Source organism: Cricetulus griseus (assembly GCF_003668045.3).
Source record: "Cricetulus griseus strain 17A/GY chromosome 1 unlocalized genomic scaffold, alternate assembly CriGri-PICRH-1.0 chr1_0, whole genome shotgun sequence".
In the NCBI taxonomy this organism is placed as follows: Eukaryota; Metazoa; Chordata; class Mammalia; order Rodentia; family Cricetidae; genus Cricetulus; species Cricetulus griseus.
Window position 1 is genome coordinate 109,922,898 of NW_023276806.1, and position 18,713 is coordinate 109,941,610.

The following is an 18,713-nucleotide window of genomic DNA, read 5'->3' on the forward strand; positions in this document are numbered from 1 at the left end:
ATTTAATACAGTGCATTACCTCTGTATAAATAGAAAAAAATTAAGTTCAGCATTTCTAGACCAATATGGCTGTTAATTTTTGTACAATGCCAACTCAACGTGGTAAACTGGGATACTTTTTTCCAAAGTTGACAGCACAGCTAAAGTTTCCAAAAATTCAAATTATATATATATATATATATATATATATATATATATATAATATATATATCAGTTAGTGTGGTACTTATACAGCGTAATGATTTTAAAGCCACCATTGTTTCAGAGCTGGTTGGATATCAGCAGGCTTGAAGAACATTGGGGCTGGACCCTTCCCTGTAATCAACAGCTTATAAAAAAAAGGAAAGGAAGCACGGGGCTGTTATTACAAGCCAGAGGAATGTTACCTAATTCATATCTTTGTCCCTGGAGGAGATTTTACATACTGAATTTCCCAGAAAGTCACTAATAAATGACTATGCAAACCTTGCTAAAGGAGACAACACATTGTACATTGCTTCCTGCTATAAGGGTCAAATCAGATGTGCATGCCATCTATCTGGACAAGACAGAGGCTCTCAGGAAAAGCTGCTTGCTCTAGAGGCATTAGAAATATATAAAACCCACATAGAATGTCCATCAGCACAGAGGTCTCTTTGGCCACTTTTCTCCCTTTCTGAAGGAGGCTATAGCTTCTTTACCATCATGAAAATTGCCTGCCTTCTACACCCTGCATCTTGTATGGATTCCTTCAGTGGAGTTTTCAAGACTAGAGAGCCAAGGTGAGTCTAGATTGAGACCCTTGAGTCAGTTTCTCAAACAACTTTAGCTATGCCTACTGTTTCATTAAACATTTAAGATAATCATTTCCCAGTGGAGTGGGGCATTCCCTGCTGGAAGCCTCTAAGGGTGCAGTCTCCAGGGACAGTGAGAATTGCTTCCAGAGTAACAACTGTCATATTTAAGTCTTTCATTTAAGAAATGTGCTCAGCACACAGTAGGTAGCTTGCAGAGTTGGACATTCTCTTGAGAGACAGCTCTTAAGAACACCTGGGCAGTACTACACATCTGTTTGAACTTGTGCAAACTGTTTATTGAATATCTAGTGTCTTCTCATTGTGAGCATCCTTCCATGCTTCCTTATATGATCATATTAAAGAGAACAGCATAGTGAATGGCTCATCTTTTAAAACCTGTTTTAGTAAATGCTTTCTCTGTAAAGTCCTGAATTTATACTTCTCAGGCACTCACAGAGAAACTTGTGTAAATCTCTCTGGCAGTGCTAAAGACATTTTATTATCTTTATTTGCTAATTCTACTTGGTAAGGGCACTCTAAGGCTATACATTGTCTCATGATTTCCTAAATAGTGATAAGAAAGAGGACTTGGGAATAAGACTTGTAAATGAAGTTATCTCCAGCAAACCACTTAACTTCTCCATGCCTCAGGTCCTTCATTTATGAAGAAGAGATTAAGGCATTAACTGAAGATGTAATGGAAATTGTGTGTTGTAATCTACATAAATGGCTTTAAGCAGTACACAAATGCAGCTGCAACCATTAACATTGCTATGGTATTTAAGGCAGCACGTGACACAGAAATAGCACTTAGAATGATTTTCAAAGAACACAGTGTCACATATTTAATAAACATCTTGCTTCATCTGCTATAAACAATAGGTAAGATATAAAGCTATTTTGTTAATACCTGATTTTTGGTTTCTTATGGCATACATTTAATTTTATAGATTTCATTGTTTGGGGCTGATGGGCTGGTAATGTATGGGGACTTTTGAAAGAAAGAACCCTTCCCTGCACTGATTTTTCTCTGCAGGTCACCTCAAAATTTAGCAACAAAGGAAAATGGCCAATAAATACAAGAAAAAATATCCCATATCTTAATATAGATATGCATAAAAATTAAATTGAAGGGCTGAAGTGATGGCTCAGTGGTTAAGTGCACTTGCTGCTCTTGCAGAAGACCCAAGTTTGATCTCCAACTCCTATGTCAAGGAACTCAAAGCCTATTGTAACTCCAGCTCTAGGTGATCTGACACCATCTCCTGGCTTCAATAGATACTTGAATTCATGTACACACACACACACACACACACACACACACACACACACACACACACACACACATCCAACCCCATTCCAAAAGACTATTACAAACATCAAACATCAATAATGTAAAAACCCAAACCAAATCATAACACTAGCTGAGGAGAGCTACTGATGGTGAAATGGCCTCCACTGGGCCAGGCACAGCCTACGCAGTCATGACATCACAGCAGATGTGGCTGCCAGCAGCAAGCCTACTCAAGATCAGGCCCATCCACTGTCAGTCATGGATCCTGGAAGGTTTCTTGTGAGCCTAACACTCCACCCTGAACTACTGACTACTGATGGATAAATGATTAAAGAGATCTGAAAATCAAACCTTTATAATCCAGGTCCACACTGTTTGAACTTGTCCCAACTCTTTGTGTATCTAGTGTTTGTTTGCCATGAGCATCATTTCGTGCCTCCTTATATGATTGTATCATGGAGTACAGCTCCATGTGTCCTTTTGGGATACATGGCTTATCTTTCAAAACCTCCTATCTCAGTAGTTTGTTTCTCTGTAAAATCTATAAGGGTGGCTGTTTGGGGAGCAGAGTAGCCATAGTCTCCAGTGATGTGTCCACTGGAGAGCCCACCATGCTTCCATGGATACTTCCAAAGCCAGCATCACACAGATGGGCCAGGGTAAAGTCGATGGGTTCACACAAGAAGAGGTAACAGAAAGGCAAGCCTGTGGGGAAAGGACTTGGTCTTGTAAGGAAGCAGGGAGGTTTTAGAGATGGGAAGAAGATGACAATGTTTCAGGGTGCCAGTAATCTGAATGCTCTCTATGCCTGGAGAAAATCACTGGAGAACCAAATCAACAGAAAAGTTATAAAGCAAAGACAAATACTATGTGGCCCAAAAGGAACCATTGATGTCTGGATAAAAGGTTGTGTCGTTATCGCTTACCCACTGGTACTGTTGGTTACTCCCCGGCTTTTCCTACCATGATAATCTGTTTCAAGCACCATCACCAGCAGCTTACCCACTGGTACTGTTGGTTACTCCCAGGCTTTTCCTACCATGATAATCTGTTTCAAGCACCATCACCAGCAGCTCTCTGTTGCCTTTGGTATAAGGAGGAGAGTGATGTTGGGTCTCATGATGAAAAGAGTGCTTGCTGTGTCCACACAAAAAGAAGAGCTGGAATGTCAGCTATGGACTAGAGTTGACCTGCCTCTCAGCTGTACTCTGGAGGAGTCACTCAATGTGAAGAATGTTTACTCAAAATCACAGTGTGAGACTCCTGGGGAGTCCCCCTTTCTTGTTCATGGCCTGTCCCACCACAATGGGGACTTGTATTTTCTAAGCTAACTATCAGTTCAGTTAGATAGTTTCACATTCTCACAACTTTAATCATTGTAGTGTGAATCCAGATTAGAATGGTCAGGTTTTAATCCAAGCATAAGCATTTATGCTTCAAGTTTAGTGACTTGATAATGTGAACTTTGCTAAACTGATTCATGACTGGGGATTATAAGAACAATGAACTAAATTCAGCTCGTATTTGAAAAATTCTCTCTCTGTGATGTAATCATCTCACTGATAAGCTGTGATATACAGATACGAATTACAGTGCTGGACTGAATACCTGGGATTTGGTTGGACTGGAGGCCATAGCTTGTGCCAGACCAGCCCCAGAGGAGCAGAGGATTCAGCTCTGCCTTGCACACAGGCGAAGCCCCACTAGTATATGTGTCAGTTTGAATTTATAATAGAGTGGGTGGATCATTGAGAGTGCAGACATGGGGCTTTTGGACTGCTATGTGTCCACAGACACTAGTTCTGTGGAGAATGCTAAAAAAAATGAGGTTCACAGGGACACAAAAGCAGGAGTTATTGATGTGGTCTTCAAACACTTCTGATAGTGTTCAATTTGTGTGTCCAGTATTGCCTGCTCTTGCCTTGGATTTTTAAAGAAGTTCATGCCTCTCCTCTTAAGGAAACAAGAACATCTCCTATTTGTCTTTTAATGTAATTCCAATGTCCTACTTTTTGTGTGCTTTTTTTTGTAGGAGTATTTATGAATATATTTTTCTTTTAATACATTTACTGAAATACCCCAAGTCTTATGAATAGATTTATTCTCTTTCAGCATTAGGCAATTCTTGAAAGTTTTTCTTTTTAAAGTGCAGATTGCATGCTGGAGAGATAGCTCAGAGGATAAAGTGCTTGCCCTGCAGGAATGAGAACCTGAGTTCATCCCAGATCCATGTGACAGAGTAGGGTAGCACATTTTTTTAGTATTTTTTTTTAGTATTTTTAGTATATTTTAGTATATTTAGTATATATTTAGTATATTTTATTTTAGAAGCACTCTTATTTACATATCAAACCCCATTCCCTCCTCCTCCCATCCTCCCATGCTCCCCACCGACCCCCCAATTTGGTTTGGTCCAATGCTGGTTCCCCAGCTTTACGACTAGGGTCTCGGTGTTCTCACTAGGTCAGGTCAACTGTTTCTGTGGGTTTCTTCAGCACCTTCTTGGCTCCTTTGCTCATCCCTCCTCTCTCTCTGCAACTGGATTCCAGGAGTATGGCTCAGTGTTTGGCTGTGGATGTCTGTTTCTGCTTCGATCAACTACTGGATGAAGACTCCTGCTTGTCTTTCTGTGAATGGGTTACCTCACTCAGGATGTTTTCTTGCAGTTTCATCCATTTGCCTGGAATTTCAAGATTTTATTGCCTCCCCCCCCAATTAGCAATGCTCCATTGTGTAAATGTACCACATTTTCTCCATCCATTCATCAGTTGAGGGGCATCTAGGTTGCTTCCAGTTTCTGGCTATTACAAACAACAGGTAGCATATGTTTTAATCCCGACACTATGGAGGTAGAGAGAGTCATATCCCTGGGACTCACTGGCATCCCAGCCTGGACAAATCAGCACATTACAGGACAATGAAAAAAGCCTGTCTCAAAAAACAAGGTTCATGGCTCACACACACACACACACACACACACACACACACACACAGGGATGGACACAGACAGAAGACAGGCACACAAAACAGATTGTAACGTGGAAAAGGTATATTCTGATTTGTGAACTTCATGCCAATGTTCTATATTTAGAACAAAAATCAACATTTCAAGCTATGCTATTAGAGTTGAGAATTTACTACAGCCATCTCAATAGAATAATTTTGTGGAAGTTAGAGAATATCCAATATCCTACACTCTGGCACAATATGGAAAATTAAGGTGATTTTTCAGGTACTACTAAATTAATCAAAAGAGAAACAAAAATATGTCACAGTGGGGGTTTTCCTACTGTCTATAGTTTTTCCTTTGAGCTCCCAGGACAGTGACTGTCTAAGAAGCTGTTCTCCAAGATATACAGCCTATTTATGTTTTATTACACTTTTTCATTCATGTCAATACAATTGAATAATACCAGAACTTTTAACTTTAGGTGATTTTTAATTTTAGGAGGAAAAAAATATCCGTGTTTTCATTCCCCCTTTGCAATTTATTCTAATGATATTTTCTTGTGTTCCATAATCCCCAAGAAACTGAGTAGTGGCAGGATTATCCCTGGCTTTTGAGGTGATTGGCATAGCCCTCCCTCACTTCACAGTCAGCCTACAATGGATGCTGGTTTGCTCTTGACCTCTGTTTCTACACGTGCTTGTCCATACAGTTTCCTGAGGGAAAGGAGAATGCTGAGAAATAGTTACTGTGTCTGACTCATTGGAGATGGAGGTTTGGCTTGGGGTTTACTCCATCCAAATTTCATCAAATGCACAACTACCCTGAGTGCTGATTGGCTGACAAGCAGATTTCTGCTAATAAGACACCATGCATTAGACAACATTCGGGTTTTTCCAACCCCATAGTCAGCCAGTCAGTGGACAGGACTCCACCAATGCCTGCATTTTGTTTTGCACATGATTTAAAAGCTCAAGGCAGCTTGCACAGAGTTGGACTTGAATTCTTGAAATGCAGTGGTTTGTTAGGAAAAAAATAGATATGTTTTGGCTAACTGGTGCCTCACAGTGCTGGTAACAATTACGATTTGGAAAATCACTTATCCTTACTTGTTTGGTAGGAAATGTCTTGATGGAGAGGCCATTATCTTGTCACACTGGTTTAAAAATAGAGTTTAGGCAGCTTTTGCTCATCCGTACCTGACTGCCTGATCAGGATCGGTAGCAGATCAACTTCTGATTCTTGTGATAACTTTACTATGTCATCTGGGAAGATTCACCTGCAAACCACTACTTTACCTTTTCAAGACTTTGTGAAGCATTTCCCTGGCTCTCTGAGTACAACAACAATTTAAAGCTTTCATGGTCAAGATGAAAAAGGAAAAGCCCTGGGCATGACAGGGGCAGGGTTTCATAGTACATGAAGAGAAGCCTTGGCCCACAACTATTAAGACATCAATCAAATATTTCAACACTGACCAGTGACTTAGGTTTAAAGAATTTGCTCCACTACCCACCATATTGAAGGGTTTATCTCTTCAGCGGGTCTTTCCTAAGATAATTATCTCAGCTCTCTAATAATTCAAATACAAATATTTGCATTAACTTTCAGTAGTTTAGCTTATCTCAGGAGAAAATGTCCCCAGTTCCTTTTTTATTCCATTATATTAAAATGGATAATATTTTAAAATAATTTACCTATTTTTTATTTTGTATGCATTAATATTTTGCCTGCATGTATGTCTATATGTGGGTGTCAGATATTGGAGTTACAGACAGTTGTGAGATGCCATGTAGGTGCTGGGAATTGAACACGGGTCCTCTGGAAGAGCAGTCAGTGCTCTTAACCACTGAACTGAGTGTCTCCAGCTTTATAGTGGATAATATTTTAACTCTACTTACTTGGAGTAAGTATGAATTTTACCTATTAAAAGGTACCTCTAATTTAAACACACCCACAATATAATTTTACATTATATAGAGTATTTGATTAAAAGATTTGGCAAGAATGGTGCTGGGTGGGGGCAGCACACTCATTTAGTCCCATCACTGAGGAGGCAGAGGCAGTCAGATCTCTGTGATTTCAAGGGCAGTCTGGTCTTGAGTTCTAGAACAGCCAGGGTTACATAAAGAACCTGTCTCAATGACCCCCCCAAAGATTTGTGAAGATTATATAGTTTATCTACACAAACACACATATAAGTATTATATGTATACATAAATAATTGTACATAATTTATAGTAGTTACACAAAATTAACACACAATTTAGAGTGAAATTGAGTCAGGTTTTCAAATGGGAATCATTTCTCTGTCTATGTGGGTACCTTAGTGAAAGATGTTGTTCAACTAATGATATATCATGTGTCATTAAGTTCAGTAAGCATTAGTGAAACTCTCCTAAGAACTTGGATAAGTTAAATTAATTATCTAGGTTTTGTTTCTTTTTTTTCAGGTTTTCTATAATTATAATTATTTAGGTTTTTTAGAACCCCAAAGATGGGTTCCCACCGATGGTCCCTCAACATGGGGCACAAAGTCAGGCTCATAAAGATGGCATCCCACATTGGGTGCCAATCTGTAGGAATCTAACTTTGAGGGGTGTCAGTCAGATCCAGCCAATTTACCTGGTTTGTACTTGAAAGGGGGATTGAGAAAATGACAGGTAAAGATACTAAGGAAAGCTAGAGACACAGAATAGAGTCAGGAGGGCAATCCAGTGAATACTGAATGTGCCAAGATTATTCTTCAACATTCTAATATACACAAACCAAAAAGGAAGAAAAGGCAAGAGACTTCTTTGCTAAGATACAAGGAATAAATAGGCTTACTTCCATAATTTTCCAAATATTCAGCAGACTAAATCTCTTATCATCTGATCTTGAGGATTAAAAGTAAGCATACCTTAAACCAAGTCTCTTGTTATTTAGATAAGACATCCACACCTTAGACCAAATATCCTATAGTAGCCACACTTAGACCTTTATGTCTTATGACTCCAATCTTCAAAGAACAAGGATAGTTTTGGACTCTCTGACCTTAAGTCAAGATGAAGTAAAGCCATTTTTATGGACCCCAACATGTGAATTGGAAAGGACTACTGTCTGAGCGTTGTAGACCCTTACCCTGGCATAGGGTATGGTTAAGAATTGTTTGGCTGCACAGTTGTTTTGAGTCCACTGGCCTTAGTGACTTCAAAACCCATGTTCCTCATGAGTGGTCAACAGTATAGACAGATAAGAGAAACATCCAAGTCCTGTTTTAGTATGTTCACAGAAAAGAAACAGGAATATCCTATTATGCAGAAAACAACAACAGCCCAATGAGATGTACTGGAACCTTCACTAGAGTCCAGAGGAAGGAGCAGGCTCTGGCCTGGGAAGAAAATGCTGCAGAGAAATCACTGTCTGAAAGGAAAAATTTCCAGATGAATTTGTAGGGAGGGATACCCTGGGAGGAGAGAGCAGAGGATTGGAAACATCACAGATGTGAAGTTCTGAAACATAATAAACTTGACCTGGCATCTGAGTCCTCCCCCATTCTCCTATATACAGGGCAGTCTAGTTGTAGCACCAAACATTTCTGTCATTCTTGTCTTGTTTCTATCTATGACTTAAAGACACAGATAGACATCAGCACATTGCTGGTTTTTATCTAAGGAAACAGAAACAGTTTTGTGCTTTTCAGAGATGGCTAATTTAGAATTCATCATATACCAGATTAAAGTTGATGGTACAATGAATTTAATAACCCGATTATCTCCTCAACATCAAGAATCTTATGAACCTATAAGAAGTATCATGTATTTCAGCCAGGAAGAAGATGAATCAATAGAAATAGATGACAAAGCTATGAATTTCCTGAACATAAATCTTAGGACAAAATTTGTGTCATTCCATTTACTGCTTTATCTTTAATACTGATGTATTTTTGGAGAATTGTAGATATTGCAGAATTATTTGTTGAATTCCGATAGATGAAATAACAACTAGCCCTGAGGAGAGCACACAAACACCATAAGATTTAAAAACAAAAACAAAAACAAAATCCAAATACCTGTTTAGAAAAGCCCTTGTAGACATGCCCAGAGGTGTGTCTCCTAGGAGATTCTAAACCCATTCAATTTGACAATAACAATGACTACCTGTCACAACTCAGTTCATAGTATCCATTCAAAACCATAATATGGGAAAATCAGTTTCAAGATCTTGAATTACTGAAGTGACAAGTGCTAAACACGAGTTGTCTTTTTTTAAAAAATAATTAAGCCCAGCAGGCTAGAAGCCTGGGTCCACGGGGGCTCCGGTTGTGGCCGTGGGCTGCGGAGCGAGCGGGTGGCCCGGCTCCCCGCGCCCCCGCCCGCAGCGACTGTCAGGAAGATGGCACCGGGCGGATGGAAATCCTAATGAAAGTCTCTAAATTCGCCTCCATCTGTACCATGGGTGCCAATGCCTCGGCATTAGAGAAAGAGATTGGTCCAGAACAGTTTCCAGTCAACGAGCACTATTTTGGATTAGTCAATTTTGGGAATACTTGCTACTGCAACTCAGTTATCCAAGCACTTTATTCCTGTCGTCCATTTCCGGAAAACGTTCTAGCATACAAGAGCCAGCCCCCCAAAAAGGAGAAGCTTCTCACATGCCTGGCAGACCTCTTCCACAGCATTGCCACCCAGAAGAAGAAGGTTGGCGTGATCCCGCCCAAGAAATTCATCACACGGTTGCTTAAAGAAAATGAGCTGTTTGACAACTACATGCAACAAGATGCCCATGAATTCTTAAATTATCTGCTTAATACAATTGCTGATATTCTGCAAGAAGAAAGGAAGCAGGAAAAGCAAAATGGCCGCTTACGGAATGGTGATGTGGACTCTGAGGATAACAACAGCACACCGGACCCGACATGCGTCCATGAAATTTTTCAGGGAACATTAACTAATGAAACCAGGTATCTTACTTGTGAAACTATAAGCAGCAAAGATGAAGATTTTTTAGACCTTTCTGTTGACGTGGAACAAAACACATCAATTACTCACTGCTTAAGAGGTTTTAGTAGGCAGACTGACCTGGAACTAGGTGAGTGAGCTCCTGCCCGCTCCCGACCCCAGACCAGAACACCCCACCACCCCCATCCCACCACCCCCTCCTGAGCCTGCCGGCTTGGGCCAGACACGCCCAGAGAGGGAGGAGCCCTCTGCCCCACCAATCTGCTAGCACCCCATTCTTACATTCCGCCGCCGAAGACTGACCTGGAACTAGGTGAGTGAGCTCCTGCCCGCTCCCGACCCCAGGCCAGAACACCCCACCACCCCCATCCCACCACCCCCTCCTGAGCCTGCCGGCTTGGGCCAGACACGCCCAGAGAGGGAGGAGCCCTCTGCCCCACCAATCTGCTAGCACTCCATTCTTACATTCCGCCGCCGCAGACTGGCCTGGAACTAGGTGAGTGAGCTCCTGCCCGCTCCCGACCCCAGACCAGAACACCCCACCACCCCCATCCCACCACCCCCTCCTGAGCCTGCCGGCTTGGGCCAGACACGCCCAGAGAGGGAGGAGCCCTCTGCCCCACCAATCTGCTAGCACTCCATTCTTACATTCCGCCGCCGCAGACTGGCCTGGAACTAGGTGAGTGAGCTCCTGCCCGCTCCCGACCCCAGACCAGAACACCCCACCACCCCCATCCCACCACCCCCTCCTGAGCCTGCCGGCTTGGGCCAGACACGCCCAGAGAGGGAGGAGCCCTCTGCCCCACCAATCTGCTAGCACCCCATTCTTACATTCCGCCGCCGCAGACTGACCTGGAACTAGGTGAGTGAGCTCCTGCCCGCTCCCGACTCCAGGCCAGAACACCCCACCACCCCCATCCCACCACCCCCTCCTGAGCCTGCCGGCTTGGGCCAGACAAGCCCAGGCAGGGAGGAGCTCCCTGTGCCCCAAATCTGGTAGCACCCCACTCTTCCATTCCGCCGAACGACCAAGAAACTAGGAACTAGCGAGGAGACCACCAGGAGCGTCGAGATCATCTAGAGTTGTGGACATCGAATTCCTAGCCCCCACACACCACTGGGCCACAAGAGGAGATAGAGAGAACCCACCCGCACCCACTAAAAGGATATGGGGAGAAGACAGAATAAGATTTCACTCAACAACACAAAGACCAACATGACACCACCAGAACCTAGGGACTCCACTCCGGCAAGAGCTGAAAAGCCCAACACAGAGCATGAAGATGAGATGGACCTCAAAAATTATCTCAGCAAGTTGATAGAGACCTTTAAAGAGGAAACAAGAAAATCCCTTAAAGAAATAGAAGAGAAAACAAACAAAAAATTAAATGAATTGGAGGAAAAGACAAACCAAAAAATTCAAGAAATAAATAAATCTCTTAAAGAATCCAAAGAAAGCCAAGAAAAAACATCCAAGCAAGTGAAGGAAGCTCTTGAAATAGTTCAAAACATGAAAGCTGAAATACACACAATAAAGAAAACACAGAATGAGACCATGTTGGAAATGGAAAGGTTGGATAAACGATCAGGAACTAAAGATGTAAGTGTATCCAACAGGATTCAAGAGATGGAAGAGAGAATCTCAGCCACTGAAGACTCGCTAGAGGATATACATTCATCCACCAAAGAGAACCTCAAGTCCAACAAAACCCTAACACAAAATATCCAGGAAATATGGGACACCGTAAAAAGGCCAAACCTAAGAATAATAGGTGTAGAAGAAGGTGAAGAAATACTGCTCAAAGGTACAGAAAACATATTCAACAAAATCATAGAAGAAAACTTCCCCAACCTACAGAAGGATATGCCTATGAAAGTACAAGAAGCTTACAGGACACCAAACAGACTGGACCACAAAAAGAAGTCCCCCGACACATAATAATCAAAACACCAAATCTACAGAATAAAGAGAAAATATTAAGAGCAGCAAAGGAAAAAGGCCAAGTAACATATAAAGGCAAACCAATCAGAATCACACCCGACTTCTCAATGGAAACTCTGAAAGCCAGAAGGTCTTGGATAGATACCCTACAAGCACTAAGGGAGCATGGATGTCAACCCAGACTACTGTACCCAGCAAAACTTTCAATCACTATAGATGGAGAAAACAAGATATTCCACGACAAAAACAGATTTAAACAATACATATCAACAAATCCAGCACTACAGAAGGCTCTGGAAGGAAAACTCCAACCCAACGAACATAACTACACTCACAAAAACACTGTCAGTAGTTAATCGAATTTCACCAAACACAAAAAGAAACAGAAGGGCAAAATCCACACGCAATGATACCACCAACAATAAATCCAAAACTAAGAAGAACCAATGAACAATGGACGTTAATATCCCTGAATGTCAATGGTCTTAACTTACCCATAAAAAGATACAGGCTAACAGAATGGATACGAAGACAGAATCCATCCTTCTGCTGTTTACAAGAAACACACCTCAAATTCAAAGACAGGCGATACCTCAGAGTAAAAGGATGGGAAAAGATTTTCCAATCAAATGGGCTCAAGAAACAAGCTGGGGTAGCAATACTAATATCTAACAAATTAGACTTTAAACTGAAAGCAATCAAAAGAGATAAAGAAGGGCATTTCATACTCATCACAGGAAAAGTCCATCAAGACGAAGTCTCAATCCTGAACATCTATGCCCCTAATACAAAAGCATCCACTTTTGTAAAAGAAACATTACTAAAGCTCAAACCACACATAAAACCACACACACTTATAGTAGGAGACTTCAACACCCCCCTTATACCACTGGACAGAACTACTAGACAGAAACTTAACAAAGAAACAAAGGATCTGAAAGAAGTTATGACACAACTGGGTTTAACAGATATCTATAGAACATTCCATCCAAACACAAAAGAATATACCTTCTTCTCAGCGCCACATGGAACCTTCTCAAAAATTGACCACATAGTTGGCAGCAAAGCAAACCTCCACAGGTACAAAAGTATTGAAATAACCCCCTGTATCTTATCAGACCACCATGCATTAAAGCTAGAATTCAACAGCAATACGAATTGCAGAAAACCTACATTTACGTGGAAAATGAATAACTCCCAATTGCACCATTCCTTGGTTGAGGAAGAAATAAAAAAAGAAATCAAAGACTTTCTAGAATTTAATGAGAATGTAGACACAACATACCCGAACTTATGGGACACCCTGAAAGCAGTGCTAAGAGGGAAGTTCATAGCACTAAGTGCTCACATGAAGAAACTGGAGGAAAGTCACATTAGAGAATTGACAGAACAACTGAAAGCTTTAGAGCAAGAAGAAGCAAACTCACCAAGGAGGAGTAGACGCCAGGAAATAATCAACCTGAGAGCCGAAATCAACAAAGTAGAAACTAGGAAAACAGTACAAAGAATCAATGAAACAAAGAGTTGGTTCTTTGAGAAGATCAACAAGATAGACAAGCCTCTAGCCAAACTAACCAAAAGGCAGAGAGAGAGCATGCTAATTAACAAAATCAGAAATGAAAAGGGAGACATAACAACGGACACTGAGGAAATCCAGAGAATCTTTAGGTCATACTTTGAAAACCTGTATTCCACAAAATTGGAAAACCTAAAGGAAATGGACAACTTTCTGGATAAATATCACTTACCAAAATTAAATCAAGATCAGATAGACAGTTTAAATCGAACTATAACCCCTAATGAGATAGAAGCAGTAATCAAAAGCCTCCCAACCAAAAAAAGCCCAGGGCCAGATGGCTTCACTGCAGAATTCTACCAGAAATTCAAACAAGAGCTAATTCCAGTACTCCTCAAACTGTTCCACACAATAGAAGCAGATGGGATATTGCCAAACTCTTTCTATGAGGCTACAATCACTTTGATACCCAAGCCTCACAAAGATATGACTAAGAAAGAGAACTACAGACCGATATCCCTCATGAACATCGATGCTAAAATACTCAATAAAATATTGGCCAACCGAATACAAGAACATATCAGAAAAATCATCCACCATGATCAAGTAGGCTTTATCCCAGGGATGCAAGGATGGTTCAACATACGAAAATCCATCAATGTAATCCACTATATAAACAAACTTAAAAAGAAAAACCACATGATCATCTCACTAGATGCTGAAAAAGCCTTTGACAAAATCCAACATCCCTTCATGATAAAGATCTTGGAGAGAACAGGAATAACAGGAACATATCTAAACATGATCAAGGCAATATATACCAAACCAATAGCCAACATCAAAGTAAATGGAGAGAAACTCAAAGCGTTTCCTCTAAAATCAGGAACAAGACAAGGCTGTCCACTCTCTCCATATCTCTTCAATATTGTACTTGAAGTTCTGGCTATAGCAATAAGACAAGAAAAGGGGATCAAAGGGATACAAATTGGAAAGGATGAAGTAAAACTTTCACTATTTGCAGACGACATGATAGTCTACATTAGTGACCCGAAAAACTCTACCAGGGAACTCCTACGGCTGATAAACACCTTCAGCAAGGTAGCAGGATACAAAATTAACTCAAAAAAATCAGTAGCCCTACTATATACAGATGATAAATCCAATGAGAAAGAAATCAGGGAAACATCACCTTTCACAATATCCACAAGCAACATAAAATATCTGGGGGTAACACTAACCAAAAAAGTGAAAGACCTGTACAATAAGAACTTTGAGACTTTAAAGAAAGAAATTAAAGAAGATACCAGAAAATGGAAAGATCTCCCATGCTCTTGGATAGGTAGAATTAACATAGTAAAAATGGCAATCCTGCCAAAAGCAATCTACAGATTCAATGCAATCCCCATCAAAATCCCAACACAGTTTTTCACAGACATTGAAAGAACAATACTCAACTTTATATGGAAAAATAAAAAGCCCAGGATAGCCAAAACAACTCTTTACAATAAAGGATCTTCTGGAGGCATCACCATCCCCGACTTCAAGCTCTACTATAGAGCCATAGTTCTGAAAACAGCTTGGTATTGGCACAAAAATAGACTGATAGACCAATGGAATCGAATTGAAAACCCTGATATCGACCCACGCACCTATGGATACCTTATTTTTGACAAAGGTGCTAAATCTATACAATGGAAAAAAGACAGCATCTTCAACAAATGGTGCTGGCACAATTGGATGCGGACATGCAGAAAATTACAGATAGATCCATACCTGTCACCATGCACAAAACTTAAGTGCAAATGGATCAAAGATCTCAGCATAAATCCAACCACACTGAATCTTCTAGAAGAGAAAGTGGGAACAACCCTTGAACAAATTGGCACAGGAGACCACTTCCTGAACATTACGCCAGAAGCACAGACATTGAGGTCTGCAATTAATAAATGGGACCTACTGAAACTGAGAAGCTTCTGCAAGGCAAAGGAAACAGTCAGTAGGATAAAACGACCACCCACAGAATGGGAAAAGATCTTCACCGATCCCACATCTGACAGAGGACTGATTTCCAAAATATATAAGGAGCTCAAGAAGCTAGCCACCAAAACACCAAACAACGAAATTAAAAAGTGGGGTGCAGAACTAAATAGGGAATTCTCAACAGAGGAATCTGAAATGGCTGAAAGACACTTAAAAAAGTGCTCAAAATCATTGGCCATCAGAGAAATGCAACTCAAAACAACTCTGAGATACCATCTCACGCCTGTCAGAATGGCTAAAATAAAAAACACCAATGACAATCTATGCTGGAGAGGATGTGGAGAAAAAGGAACACTCCTCCATTGCTGGTGGGAGTGCGAACTTGTAAGACCACTCTGGAAATCAGTATGGCGGTTGCTCAGAAAAATGGGAATCAGTGTACCTCAAGATCCAGCCATTCCTCTCTTGGGTATATACCCAAATAGGGCATGTACTTACAACAAGGACATATGTTCAACCATGTTCATAGCAGCATTGTTTGTAATAGCCAGAACCTGGAAACAACCTAGATGCCCCTCTACTGAAGAATGGATTGAGAAAATGTGGTACATTTATACAATGGAGTACTACTCAGCAGAAAAAAGCAATGGAATCTTGAAATTCGCAGGCAAATGGATGGAACTAGAGGAAACCATCCTGAGTGAGGTAACCCAGTCACAAAAAGACAAGCAAGGTATGTACTCACTGATATATGAATTTTAGACATAGAACAAAAGACTACCAGTATATAATGCTCTTCACCAAAGAAACTAGGAAACATGAAGGACTCTAAGGGTTAAATGGTCCCCAGGAATGGAAATGGCATGAACTCCCGAACTAATTGGGGGCATGAGGGTGGGGGGGGGAAGGAGCTGCTACAATAAGAGCAAGAGAAGAGGAGAAGAGGAGAGGAAATGGAGGGGCAGAAACATTGAGTTGGGGGAAGAATAGAGGAAAGAGAGCAAGATGAGAGATAACGATATCAGAGGGAGCCACTGTAGGCCCGAGAAGGGATCAGGAACCAGGGAGATCTCCAGAGACCTACAAGGATGACACGATCTGACAATCCAGGCAATGGTGGAGAGGATAACCTAAAAACCCTCCCCCTAAAATGAGATTGATGACTTCTCTTTATGCCATCCTAGAGCCCTCACCCAGTGGCTGATGGAAACAGAGACAGACATCCACAGATATACAATGAGCCGAAATCGGGAATTTAGTTGAAGAGAGGGAGGAATGAAGAACGAAGGGGTCTGTACTAGGATGGAGAAACCCACAGGAACTGTTGGCCTGAACAAGGGAGAGCACATCGACCCCAGATGCTGTCCAGGAGGCCTGTACAAGACTGATCCAGACCCCAGAACATAGATGTCAATAAGGAGGCCTCTGCACTCCAGGGAGCCTCTGGTAGTGGATTAGTATTTTTCCCTGGTGCAAAAAGGGACTTTGAGAGCCCATCCCATATGAAGGGTTACACTCTGGCCCTGGACACATGGGGAAGGGCCCAGGATCAGCATAGGAAGACTTGGTGGACTTTGCTGAGCTCCCGTTGAGGGCCCTACCCTGCCTGGGGAGTAGTGGGTGGATGGGGTTGGGGGGATGGGCTGGGGGTGGGGGAGAAAGTTTGGGGGTGAGGGGAGGGAGAGGGAGAAGGGACTTGAAATAAGCTTGTTCCCTATCTAGAACTAATAAAATAAAATAAAATAAATAAAAAAAAAAAGAAAAAAAAAAAAAAAAAAAAAAAAAAAAAAAAAAAAAAAAAGAGGTTTTAGTAACACAGAAACTCTGTGCAGTGAATATAAATACTACTGTGAAGAGTACCGAAGCAAACAGGAAGCACACAAACAGATGAAAGTGAAGAAACTACCCATGATTCTGGCTCTACGCCTGAAAAGGTTTAAAGCTTCATCGATACACAAAACTTTCTTACCGGGTGGTTTTTCCTTTAGAACTTTGTCTGTTTAACACTTCAGGAGATGCAACCAACCCTGACAGGATGTACAACCTTGTGGCTGTTGTGGTCCCAATTGAGGCCATTATATTGCAATAGTTAAAAGTCTTGATTTTTGGTTGTTGTTTGATGACGACATTGTAGAAAAAATAGATGCACAAGCTATTGAAGAATTCTAGGGGTTGACGTCTCATATCTCCAAGGACTCGGAATCTGGGTACATCCTTTTTTATCAGTCTCGGGACTGAAGGGACCAAGGTGGAGGAGAAGCGTCTGCATGCTGCTCTGGTTGTTTTGGAAATGATCCAGCTGATGTTCAAGAAGAGAGAGATGCAGGATGCTCAGGGCAGTAGCACACTTTGCATACAATAATGCAAAGACTGTGGATTAACACGCCCCCCCAAAAAAATTAAAAACTTAAGAAAATAGTAAAATGAAATTATTGCATAATTCTACAATTATGACTGTGCATGAGATAAAATATGTTCTTTAGTGGTGGGTTCTATCTGTATATATCTTATATATGATATAAATAAGAAAAGGCAAGTTTGTAGTGTTCAAATTTGTGAGAACAAAATAATGTATGTCTTTTGACAATTTTGGTTCCATTTGGGAAAGAGTTGAAGAATTCTGTGTCTTACCTTGTCATGATATAATTCCAGTCAAATGTGGCTACAAAATACAACACTGTACCAGAGGAGTCAGGTCAGCTTCTATCCTTTGATAGTTCTCCAATTTATCACTTTTTCAAATACCAAACATACAGAAAGAAAAAAATGGAGTATGCAAGCCTTCATTTGAGTAATCCCAACAATACTAGTTTGTTTCAATTTAGATGTTTTAAATGTAGTTTTCTCATTATTACTTATGGACACTCAGTTAAATGTCTTAGTGAAACATGACAGTTTGATTATTCAGTTCAGCTTAGGGGGTGGCAACAAGTTACACTATGCAGCTTAAGTGTTCAGGTTTAGTAGGAAGTGCCATTAACCACTGAGTGAACTTTTGAGTCTTTTCATAGTTTTTAAACACTTTAACCTAGAAATTACTTACAAAGCATTACAGGAAGGGCAGTGTTAGATAAGTGTGTGGTATGTACATGATGGTATCTGCACACACTGCATAATCAACATTCATATCTGAAGGAAGATCTTGTCAGATACCTAAGTTCTGTATAATAAATAGTAATTATTATATATATGTACAAAAGAAAATTTTAATTTAAAAAGAATGGTAAGCACAATATAGCATTTTTTTCATATTTTAACAAGATGACAGGATTAAGGAACTTGCTGTGTTTGAAAGGTGTTCTTTGTTCTTCATCT

General features: G+C 40.8%; 1 pseudogene; it reads left to right on the forward strand.

Annotated features, from left to right (window-relative positions):
- The first annotated feature begins 9,397 nt into the window (after positions 1-9,397).
- Positions 9,398-17,636, forward strand: LOC100755689 (annotated as a pseudogene).
- The last annotated feature ends 1,077 nt before the right edge of the window (positions 17,637-18,713 follow it).